Source organism: Panicum virgatum, chromosome 5K, assembly GCF_016808335.1.
Source record: "Panicum virgatum strain AP13 chromosome 5K, P.virgatum_v5, whole genome shotgun sequence".
Classification (NCBI taxonomy): domain Eukaryota; kingdom Viridiplantae; phylum Streptophyta; class Magnoliopsida; order Poales; family Poaceae; genus Panicum; species Panicum virgatum.
The window spans coordinates 20,795,522-20,806,905 of record NC_053140.1 but is presented as its reverse complement, the minus strand read 5'-3'; the positions used below and the strand labels follow the sequence as shown (position 1 = coordinate 20,806,905).

General features: G+C 45.8%; 1 non-coding gene across 1 annotated transcript; it reads left to right on the top strand.

Moving 5' to 3' along the window:
- Positions 1–10,407: 10,407 nt before the first annotated feature.
- On the top strand, positions 10,408–10,514 carry LOC120710959. Its single transcript, XR_005690125.1, has one exon. It is a non-coding gene; the product is annotated as a small nucleolar RNA R71 (small nucleolar RNA).
- Positions 10,515–11,384: the final 870 nt, after the last annotated feature.

The following is an 11,384-nucleotide window of genomic DNA, read 5'->3' as shown; positions in this document are numbered from 1 at the left end:
TTGCATGCGTCAAGCAAAAGAAGCCTTCGATGCCAATTTGTTCATGCGCATTTGTTTTATTTTTTCCAGTTCCCCCTCGTGGAGGGCAAGTGAATTATGGAGGAGCGTGAAATGAAGAATAACCCGTCGTTCTGCACTTCTGCTGCACTGCTTCAGGATTGGCATAATTTGCGTTAAAAAATAATAGACATACGCTAACGGGTGAGATCGTTAACAAGGGCACATTCGGATACAAGAAAAAAAAAACGAGGCCTATGATGACCGGCGGAAGGTGCCGCCAGTCACGGCCGTAATCAGCGTCGCTCGCTGTCGAGCCTTCAACCATAGGACTCGTGCTTTTCCTTACGTTAAGCACGGGCAACCTAGGAGGCAGGTGCCCCGGACAGGCCGAGCCCTGTCCGGCGCTCGTCATTCGTCAACCGTTCACCGCCCGGCCGTGCATACCTGCATGTGCCGGTGGTTGCCGCGTCGCCGTCACCGGCCGGACGCGGCGGAAACCCTCCCCAAGTCGTCTGGCTTGGTGCCACGGCACCCACACGGGCATCAGACCATGCTCGCCGCGGTCGTTGGCAGTTCGAGAAATCTTCTCGCTAATCTCGGCACGCCTGACACGGGGATTCAGACTTGGCGTCGTCACATAATCTAGAGCCCCCGGCTACTTGCTTGTATCTTTGCTTGGGGTTTCAGTTGGATACGCTGCTGGCCCTTGCATCGCTGTGCTGCAGTTGCGAGCTAACACTCTTGTACCAATCGATCAATTTGCTACTGGCGGTTACCTACTACTTTCTCCAGTTGCCTGTGCAATTCGTCATGGCCACTACGTAAACAATGCCGTTCCTGACCTTGACAGCGAGCGATCGGGCTAGACGACAAGGCGTTCCGGTCCCGGATTCCGGTAATGGCCAATCGCCGTTGGAGACTAATTAAGCAGTTGCTGGCGTTAGATGATTGATTGCATTTGCACCACATGTGTTTGGGGTCATACGATTGGGATTAGAACTAACAAATGAACAGTACAGTACAACAAGTAGCTGCCCAACGTACACATGTGCACAGCACGGTTGGCAAGCAATGCAACGAACATACATGTGCCGTGCCCCAATGCAACACAAAGATTTCCAGACCAAGACCTGCGCAGTCAATGCAGCATGGGCGATGATGCGTGCGTCTATTATTGTCGTTGCTGTGGCGAGCTCGCGACGGACGAAGAGACGAGCTGGCAGGCAGATAAACAAAAACAAACTCCACTAAATTTTGTCATTGCCGCAAAAAGTTGGATCAGTGGCAGTTGTTTAAGGCTATTACTAAGCCGGTTTTATTATTGTTGTTCCCTTTCTGCTGGTCTCAAAAAAAAGAGCAACTGAAAATTGTACTTGGCTGTTGCGAACACGGATGGATCGGAGATGAGATCGCCTGATTAATAACCAACGCGTCCTATCTGTAGATTGCAACTTTATTTCCCTCTCCAAAAAAATAAAACAACAATAATAGACGCGTTGGAGAGTCAAACTATTTATATATTTGATCAATATTATAGAAAACACTGCAGCTTTATTTCCCTTTAAAAAAAACATTTCTCATTAGTAATTTATTTTTTAAATTAGTAATTTATTACCACACGCACTTCATCGTTATCATATAGAGCACTTGCACCTTTCTAATATATGGCCGCAAGTTATTACAATGTGATAGCGGAGGCCGGTTTCCCTTTATCTTAAAAAAAGCAACTTTGTACGGATGTCATGCCAATAATATAGATGAAACGGAACTCTCAGAGCAACCTACGTTTTCTACTACGGGCTTGTTTAGATGACTCCCGTAAAAATTTCAAAAGTAAATCTTTTCACATTTGAAGTATTAAACATAAACTAATCACAAAACTAATTACATAACTCGTCTCTAAACTACGAGACGAATCTAATGAGCCTAATTAATCCGTCATTATCATATGTTACTGTAGCAATTTAGTGTCTAATCACATCCTAATTAGGTTCATTAGATTTGCCTCACAATTTACAAGCAAACTGTGCAATTAATTTTTTTATTTCGTCTATCAAACTGTGCAATTAATTTTTTTATTTCGTCTATATTTAATACTTCATATATATGATAGTTTTGGAATTTGGAATTTTGAATTATGCAACTAAACAAAACCTACTTTGACTTGGCACTCTGTCTTGGATTCATAGCTCTGCCCCTACATACTAGGCCGGTGAGCACCACACCACAAGCATGATGATTGCATATGATCCCAACTTCCCAAGTGTACTTTACGTGGCATGTCCACCAAACGGATTGCTGGAGAAAAAAAAGAGAGAATTACCTTTTAAAAAGAAAAGAAAAGAAAATTTATAACCTCCGGTAATTTTGTATTACCTTGTTTCATGTTAGAGCATATACATTGCTACACGTCAGCAGTCTCATAGATCATCTCATGCATGATCATAGTCTCATATAAGACAACTAAAAAGACAAGCTATCGTAGAAGTTGTCTAATAGATCATTCCAAGATTACGTGTCACTGCATGTGACCGTCTTTAAGACGACACAAATGTACTTGCCCTTATAGGTTCATTGAAATCACTTTTCAACAACAACAAAAAAAAAAGAAACAAAGCTATACCCTTTCTTTTGTGTGTGTAAGTTAAGAGGCTGCTTTTTTTTATAGAAGTAAGTTAAGAGGCTGTTGAATGACTTAATAATTGCTCCGTTCTTTTTTCTTTGGCTGTTTTTGTCTTTAACACTATTACATGCAACTTTGACTATTTATTTTATTACTTTATTACATCACAAAAATTTATTGGAACATTATAAATTAATCTTATTAATTACAAATCTAGCTTTTTCCCTTTTTCTCATACCCTTGTTTGGTTGCTTCCGGGAGTCAATCCAAAAATGCCAAACTTTGGGCTGGGCTGAAATAAGGCAACCAAAAATACATTTGTTTTGTCGCCAAGCAAACTTTTCAGCTATGCAAAGCAAAATTCGTCAGACCCGGGACAGCGGGACTGCTCACAGGCATAGAATGTTCTAGAGTAAGGGATAACTCATGGATGTATTTTACCTCTTTTGTAACTACCCTAATAGGTGTAGTACTAGCTGCAATACAAGAAAACTACCCGATTATGTTGTAGAAGGACTCCAACTGTACTCAGCTAGGACTTTCCATGTAACCCTGTCCCCCCCGGATATATAAGGGCGTGCAAGGACCCCCTCGAAACACATCTACACCTAAGGCAATACAAACCACCACACAGGACGTAGGGTATTACGCAACTCGCGGCCCGAACCTGTCTAAATATTTGTGTTCCTTGCACCATCGAGTTCTAGAGCCGTCGATCCCTACATACAACCCTACTGCTAAGGATATCCCTGAGCAGGCTTGGCGGTAAACACCGACAGCTGGCACGCCGGTAGGGGATTCGGCGAGTTCATCGGCGAGTTCGATGGCCACTTTCGCTTTCAGCACCATGACGCCTCCCAGATGCGCCACCTTCATCTTCGGTTCATGGGTCTGCGTCGCCAATAGTTCAGGCGGCTTTGATAGCCACTTAATCAACTCTCCCGTGCCGAAGAATTCCACGTCGAAAGATTCCAACAAGCTCGCTAGATCTCATGATCGCGGCATCATGTTACTTCCCGACCTCACCAAGGAGATCGAGTCGAAACTCGAATACAACTCGAGTTCTATTCGGACTCAGATTGATCTCAAACCAAAATCCACTCGGATTGGGACTCTTATTGCGCGACCCGTCTTTGGCTTGTGCAACTCATCGTCTGTTTACAAACAGATGATTAGATCTTCCTATAAAAATAGCTTGGATCGCCCACTTCATGTCGAAAACCAATCAGCCACCGCTAGCCGGGAGGTACCCGTTTTTTGACATTTACCCAGATCCAGTTGAGTCACCTCAAGACAGCCTGGATTTCATCACCAATGCGCTGGCTAAGATGCAACTCAAATCTTGCCGAGGTGATACCCTCGCAAAACTACACGACAACCTGTGAGAAGTCGCCAGCATTGACGATCTCCCGTTTCAACACGGCACTCCCCTCGAAACCGAGAGGGAAACTGGCTCCGGTGGAACTGCCCTAGCTGATTACGAATCAGACCTGAAAAGCTTCTCTCACGAGCGTTTGGTTCCGGTAATCATCCAGCCCGGAGGTGCTCCAAGCAACCACGATCCAAATGAAGCCTTGGATCAGATCTCAGCAGACAATCTGACCCAAGACGCTCCGGCTAATGAAGATGAAGTCACTCGTACAGCCCGCAGGGAAAGGGATCAATGCAAAGAAGTGCGCAGGACTCGCGCGGACGAACGTCATCTCCCGCCACGCAACCTCAACAACAAATTCAACAATGCTGCGGATCCCATCTTCAGAAAACCAATCGCCGCAATGACAGAAACAACCCTGCAACTCATGACGATGCCCCAGAATTCCGAGTTGGAACGAGTCATAAATCTCACCAAAAATGCTGTTGAACAACTCGAGAGACAGAACCCCCTGTCCTTGCTTCACGGTACGCGATCAAGGGCTACTGCAACAGCAATACCTCAAGCAAGCCGTACCCCCGGAGGCCACCAGCGTCAACAGCAGCAGGAACAGCAGAACCGAAGAAACCAAGAGGATCAGGAAGCTGCGAGTAGTCATCGCCCCAGAGGTGGCGAACCACAAGCAAATCAAGCTCCTAGCCCTCAGCCAAACCGCAACAACAACAACCGTGGGAACAACAGGGAAGAGGTAGCCGATTCCATTGTGGACGCACGGGACATCATCAACGCAAGACGCAGAGCGCAACTTGCAAACAACTCCGACCGCTTCCAAGCCCTGAGCAAGGCTTTCGACAACATCGAGTATTCGAAGGATTTCAAGCCTACGAACATCCAAAAGTACGACGGTAAGCAAGACCCTGCTCAATAGTTACGATTATACTCGACCACTATTTCTGTTGCAGGGTGAGACACAAACACCAAGGTCCTCTACCTCCCGATGGCCCTGGAGCCCGCACCCCTCACGTGGCTCGAAAGCTTGGGGCGCGAGTCAATCCACTCGTGGGAGGACCTGAAGAAGGCGTTCGTCGACAACTTCCAAGGGTCGCTACACCGAGTAGCTACTCGCCACGCCCTATCCACGATCAAGCAGGAGCACGGCAAGTCGATCAGATCCTACGTCAAGAACTTCTTCGACACAAGAGCTACCATCCCCAACGTCGCCGCCGACGACCTCATCGACTACTTCCAGAGCGGCATCACCGTCCAGTCGCTATACCACGACTTTGGGCATAATCGGCCTAAAACAGTGGTAGATCTACGTGACATGATGCAGCGCTGGGCAGATGAAAAGGAGCAAGAATGCAGTCGCTTTCCCTGCCGCAACAACGACAACAACGGGAAGCGGCACAATGACAGTGGAAGGCCCAGCAACCAGCGGGATCCTACGCGTAAGCGTAAGCCTGACGACACTGTCGGCACTATGGATCGCACACTGCGTGGTAAGAAGGGCGACAAACCGCTGGACCAGTTCGACAAGATACTTCACAACAGAAGATGTCCAATCCACCCCAAGAGCAACCACTCGATGTGGGAGTGCACGATCCTGCGCAAATCCTTCCCGTCGGCACCTGCAACTGCTCCAAAGAAAGAACAAGACAAAGATGATGAAGACGACAAGAAAGACCGTGATGGTTTCCAACAGCAGCAAAACGTCATCAACGTCATATTTGGAGGAGATTCTAGCTTCTCCAACCGAGCTCAGAAGCTCCTACTCAGAGAGATCCTCTCAGTCGAGCCAGCAATTCAGAGGCCAATCAAATATAGCGAGGTCCCCATTACCTTCTCCAGGGAGGATCAGTGGATGTTGGCGCCTACCAACGTCACCTGGCGATGACGCCCGCAGACGCCAACTTTGGGGTGGCAGTATTTCATGAACCATAAATAAATCCACAAGCGCACGAAATACCGCTGTAGCATTTTACCCGGGAGTAAACCGGGGTGTCATTTATATTTCCGCAGGGAAGGCGGTGAGTGAGAGAATATATAGATTAGTGGGTGAACTCTATCTAGATTGGATATTCTCATGCATAAACAGGGGTAAGATAATAACATGGTAGGAGGTAGTGTGACACACACACAAACTACCCTTTCGGATAAATAAATAAATAAAAGAAAGATGAAAGATGCTTTAGGCCGAGAGCAAGGTAAAAGTTAGAGCTCGAGTCAGCTGTACTAGGCTACCTATATCTACACTTTCTCATTGGTTAGCTCGTCAGAGATTAAACTACACAACAGGAAGATCGCTATCGAAGCGACGGGAGAAGCCCGTACACCCCGGCGACTTTATGTACCTCCTACCCCCCATACCGAATGTGGAGGATTACTAAAAGGCTCAGACAGGGCTGTCACCACCTACCTGCTACCTCTACAAACCGTGGGTATAGTTGACATCCAGCAATACTTAACTAATCTATACACCATGTCTACACTAGTAAGGGATACTCTAGTGTCCCGCGCGGAGCCCCCACCCTCCGGATGGACAGACATCACACTAGAGCAATCATACGAATACTGGAGCAGTTGATAGAGTTCTAAGAACAAAAGACTAACCATCTCCAGCACATGACGATCATACAATGCAAGTATAGAATGATAATGCAACCATGACAAGAAGTATATACTCAATAACTCAGAATATACTTCAAGTAGATATCGGTAACCATAGTCTAATTCTATTACAAACGACCGAATATTACAAGAGAGAGCTAGAGATAAACCCATACCAGACTCTCGAGCAACTCCGGCGACTCGATGACTCCTAGACTTCTCCTAAACTCCACTAAGCCTAAAGACTATGCAAGAAGGAACTTGAGAGGTGAGTGAAGTGAGGTGTGTGTGTGTGTCCTATTCTCTACCCCCTCCCTTGTATTTATAGGAGGGAGCCACCAGCCGCAACACCCCAAACCGACCTAAAGGAGCAACAGGGAGGCGCCACATGGCAAAGTTGAGGCAGTGGGGCCCATGGGTCTGGTCAGCCGACCTATAGGTCGGCCGGCCTGCCCTGGCCGCCAACTGCCCCCAACTGCTGGGGGTTGGGCTTGTCTGGGCCTCCTTGTCTGATCCATGCTGGGGTTGGCCTGTCTTGACTTGTTTTGCTTTATTTCTTGGGCTACACTTGGTCCATTTGAGCCTGAATCGGTACTCTGATATTTTCTGTGATTTTCTGCTGGGCCAAAGTGTGCTTGCAACCTGCATATTAGCTCAAAAACACAACTTGCGTATTATAGAAGGTAAAGTGTTGTTTAAGGACTTTATTGAATATAAGTACGTGTAAGAAATGCAAACTCTCATGATTTTCTGATCAAATTGACGCCTGGAAATGGTTGTTAGTGAGCGTCAACAAGATCCCCCAAGCTCTCCTTTGCTCGTCCCGAGCAAAGTAGGACAAATTAGGTTGTTGATCAGAAAATCACTTTTACTTGTACCTTACCTGTCATGTCATAGTCTGAAGCAAAGAGATTCATCTTTAAGCTCAAATAAGTTGGTTAGCATACCTTTGCTCAATTACCTTACTCTCTCATGGGCTTTTCAGCTGTCTCCTTGTCTTGGGCTGTTGAGAGTTAGAACGGTGCATAAAGTAATACTTACTTGTTTTTAGATCTGCAATCCATCTGGAGATACCTTTTTGAAAGATTTTTTGAAAACATGGCAAAGCTCCCAGGATAACTCTCTCGAGGCACTCATCTTGTATTTCCTTACCAGGGCAATATCTGCCTTTGATCTTCCCTACTACTACAAGCCTTTGTGGAGCTCAAGGTAGGATAAAAATAGGGCACACTTGTATTCTATTTATTGTAAAGTCAAAGAGAGGATCCAAGAAGAAACAAGTCATGCAATCTCAATCAAAAGGTGCAAGTGTATGAGTGGATGGATGGATGGATGAATATGGCTTACTCCTTAAGGTAATGGCCTTTCTCTCTCAAATCATCCCTATGTCTCTTTCTTCTTTTTTTTGTGAGACATGGCTACCCCCTCTTTTTTTGGGTCATGTTTCTTTGGCATGCCATCTTTTCTCTTTTTGGGGCAACCATAATCTGACTTTATTTTATTTCAAGAATGTTCTACGAGAGAGATCACCAAGACATGGAGCACTTATTATGTGGAATGAATGGGTGGTGGTGCCAATTCCCAGTGTAGGAGTGTAGCAATTGGATGGGACGTGTACGTGCTTATGATCGAGAAAGCATGAAAAGTATCTCTCTAGGGTCACACAATTTGACAAAACTCAACAGAATATCAAGCAGTATATGTGCAAAGGTTTTTTTTCATGGAATATGACATATGGCTCTGGCAGGACATTGCATATCGCTGGGGAACTTGCCTTTTTAAATTTTATTTTTGAAAACAACTCCAGACTTCAAGCATTACTAGAACAAGCTTGCATAACCATATTTACCATATGTAAACTCACAACAACTTAGACTCAGATCAAGCGTATACAACCCACAAAACTTTCAGGTTTATTGGCAAGATATTTGCATAACCAACGAATATAAACTCAAGAGAACTCTTATTTTCAAGACTAGGCACAACAGACATGATAAAGCAAAGCAAAACTCATCCTTTCAATTTATCAAGGGGAGTTAAAATATTCTTACCGCGCATCATGGAAAAAAGGGAAATAAAGCAGTAAATTTTTATTTTGTTTTTTAGAAGTTTTTATCAAATTTTATTGAAAGCAAATAAAAGGGATACAATTGACTTAAGGGAGGGGACTTCCCCCAATCTAGCTCTTGGTTAGGGTCGAAAAGCAGGACCTTTCTCCATACCTGATTAGGTTGATGTCGTTTCGTCCGTACCTGGAGAAGTAGTAGCGGTCGATGACGTCTTGTTCTTCTTGCGCCACACCTTCTTGGTCTTCTTTGGTGGCGTAGGCGGCGCAGGAACAGGATCCTCGGATGCAGGATAGACAATTTCCAGATCTTCCCATACTGTGTTGGTGATGAAGTCAGGGATCTTCTGGTCGTCTTTTACTGGCTCGGTTGGTGGAGTATGAATTTCCCAATCCTCCCAAGCTGGCTTGGAAGGGGGATGATAATCTTGATCATCCCAACCTGGCTCTGCCCATAGCCCTTGTTTCTCACTATCCTCGTGAATCAGGAATACCTCCCTTTTGTTCTGGAACTGGAATTTCATGGTCTTTCCCATGATTCAGAGACTGATTCTCCCTCTCCCCACATTAATTCTGGTATTTGTATCCTTGAGGAATGGTCGCCTAAATATGAGCGGAATTCCAAGATCTCCTTCCATATCAAGGACTATGAAGTCCACCAATATGTAGGTATTCTTGACCTTTACCATTAACCTTTCCACAACTCCTTCTGGATATCTTATCGTGGAGTCTGCCAGCTGCACACACATAGTGGTAGGGGAAATTGATGGATAGCATAACTTCTCGAAAGTCACCTTGGGCATGATGTTGACACTGGCTCCAAGGTCACAAAGGGCGTAATCAAATTCATAATCAAAGATTGAGTAGCTGATCACTGGGGTTCCGGGATTTTCTCGTATTGTGGCTGCTAACTCGCCCCACGCACCTCTTCTTGGGCGTGCGAGCTTCTCTGCGTAGCTGAGGCGTGTCCTGCTAAGGGGCTCTTTCCACATAGTATTAACAACATTCACGCTTTCTAGAGTAGACTCGGGTTGCCCCGGAATCTTCCCTAATTCAGCAGCAGGTGTAGCAACAGCTAGTTGAGCCAATTGAGTTTCTAGTGTCTTATTGAAACTTAGTTGGTTCTTCATAGCCGTGGAGAATCCGTCCATCTTGGCATGGATAGTCTCCATAGATTTGTCTATAACGGCCAACTTCTTCTGAAGGGACTCATTGATCTTCGCTTGGTCGTAGACAAGATCTCTCAAGGTAGGCTGGTTAGGACCGAAAGAATTCGAATTCCCATTACCTCCTTGGTAGTATGGGCATGGTTGATTCCACCCCTAACCTCCTTGTGGACGAAACCCATTGCTGCCATTGAGGAATAGAGTTTCTTCTTGGGTTTCTGGGCAATTATCACCCGAATGTCCAACATTCCCGTAGACCTCGCACGTCATGCGAGTCTCCAAGGCTTGAAGTGTTTGCAATTGAGCCTTATCTTGGGAATAATTGTCAAATTTCTTGAGGAGGAGATCAATCTTCATAGAGAGCATGTCAGTCTCCTTGACGAAGTGCATACCGCGCTGGCGCGGTTGGAGGCGATCATCGCTCCAACCTCGGTTGGAAACCATCTTCTCGATCAATGATGTAGCTCTTTCAATGGTTAGCGAGAAGAAAGCTCCACCTGCAGCGGCATCTACATGATCACGGGATGACTGTGTCAACCCGTTGTAGAAGTTCTGTAGAATGAGCCAATTGTCCATTCCATGGTGCGGACACGCTAGAATGTACTCCTAAAGCCTCTCCCAAGCTTCCGGAATTGACTCATTTGATGCCTGCTGGAAGTTCGAAATCCGATCACGAAGAGCATTGGTTTTGCCCGTCGGGAAGAACTTCGAGAGGAACGCCTTGGCACATTTGTCCCAAGTATCCACAGCAGCCTTGTTAGCATAAAACCATTGCTTCGCTCTCCCTAAGAGAGAGAACGGAAACAGACGGAGCCGGATAGCATCTTGTGATACACCCTTGATAACAAAAGTACTGCAGAGCTCCAGGAACTGCTGGAGATGAGCGCTGGCATCCTCATTGGCCTTGCCACAGAATGGGCTGGCCTGCACCATCGTAATGAGACCCGTCTTGATTTCGAAATTTTCTCCTCCGGTGTTAACCTCGGGCCCGGTAGGACCTGGCTAGCAGACGGAGCAAAGTAATCACGGAGTGTCTTCTGGGCCATAGCTCTAGGAGCTGACGATGATGCGATGACTGGATCGACTACCGAGAGTGAGATCTGAGGAGGTACGATACGAGGTCGAACTCTTCTCAAAAGTGACTCTGGATCGGAATAAAAGTTTTGCGGCATATCGAAACCAGTCATACACTACCCTGTTTTCATATCAATAAAGACAAGAAAACAAAGCCAAGTTAGCATGTTTAGCAAGCGAATACCAATTTCGATTTTGTTCACAACTTTATCTATATATTTCACTCTGTGCCTTCCCTGGCAACGGCGCCAAAAATGCTTGTTGGAGCCTACCAACGTCACCTGGCGATGACGCCCGCAGACGCCAAGTTTGGGGTGGCAGTATTTCATGAACCACGAATAAATCCGCAAGCGCACGGAATACCACTGTAGTATTTTACCCGGGAGTAAACCGGGGTGTCATTTATATTTCTGCAGGGAAGGCGGTGAGTGAGAGAATATATAGATTAGTGGGTAAACTCTATCTAGATTGGATATT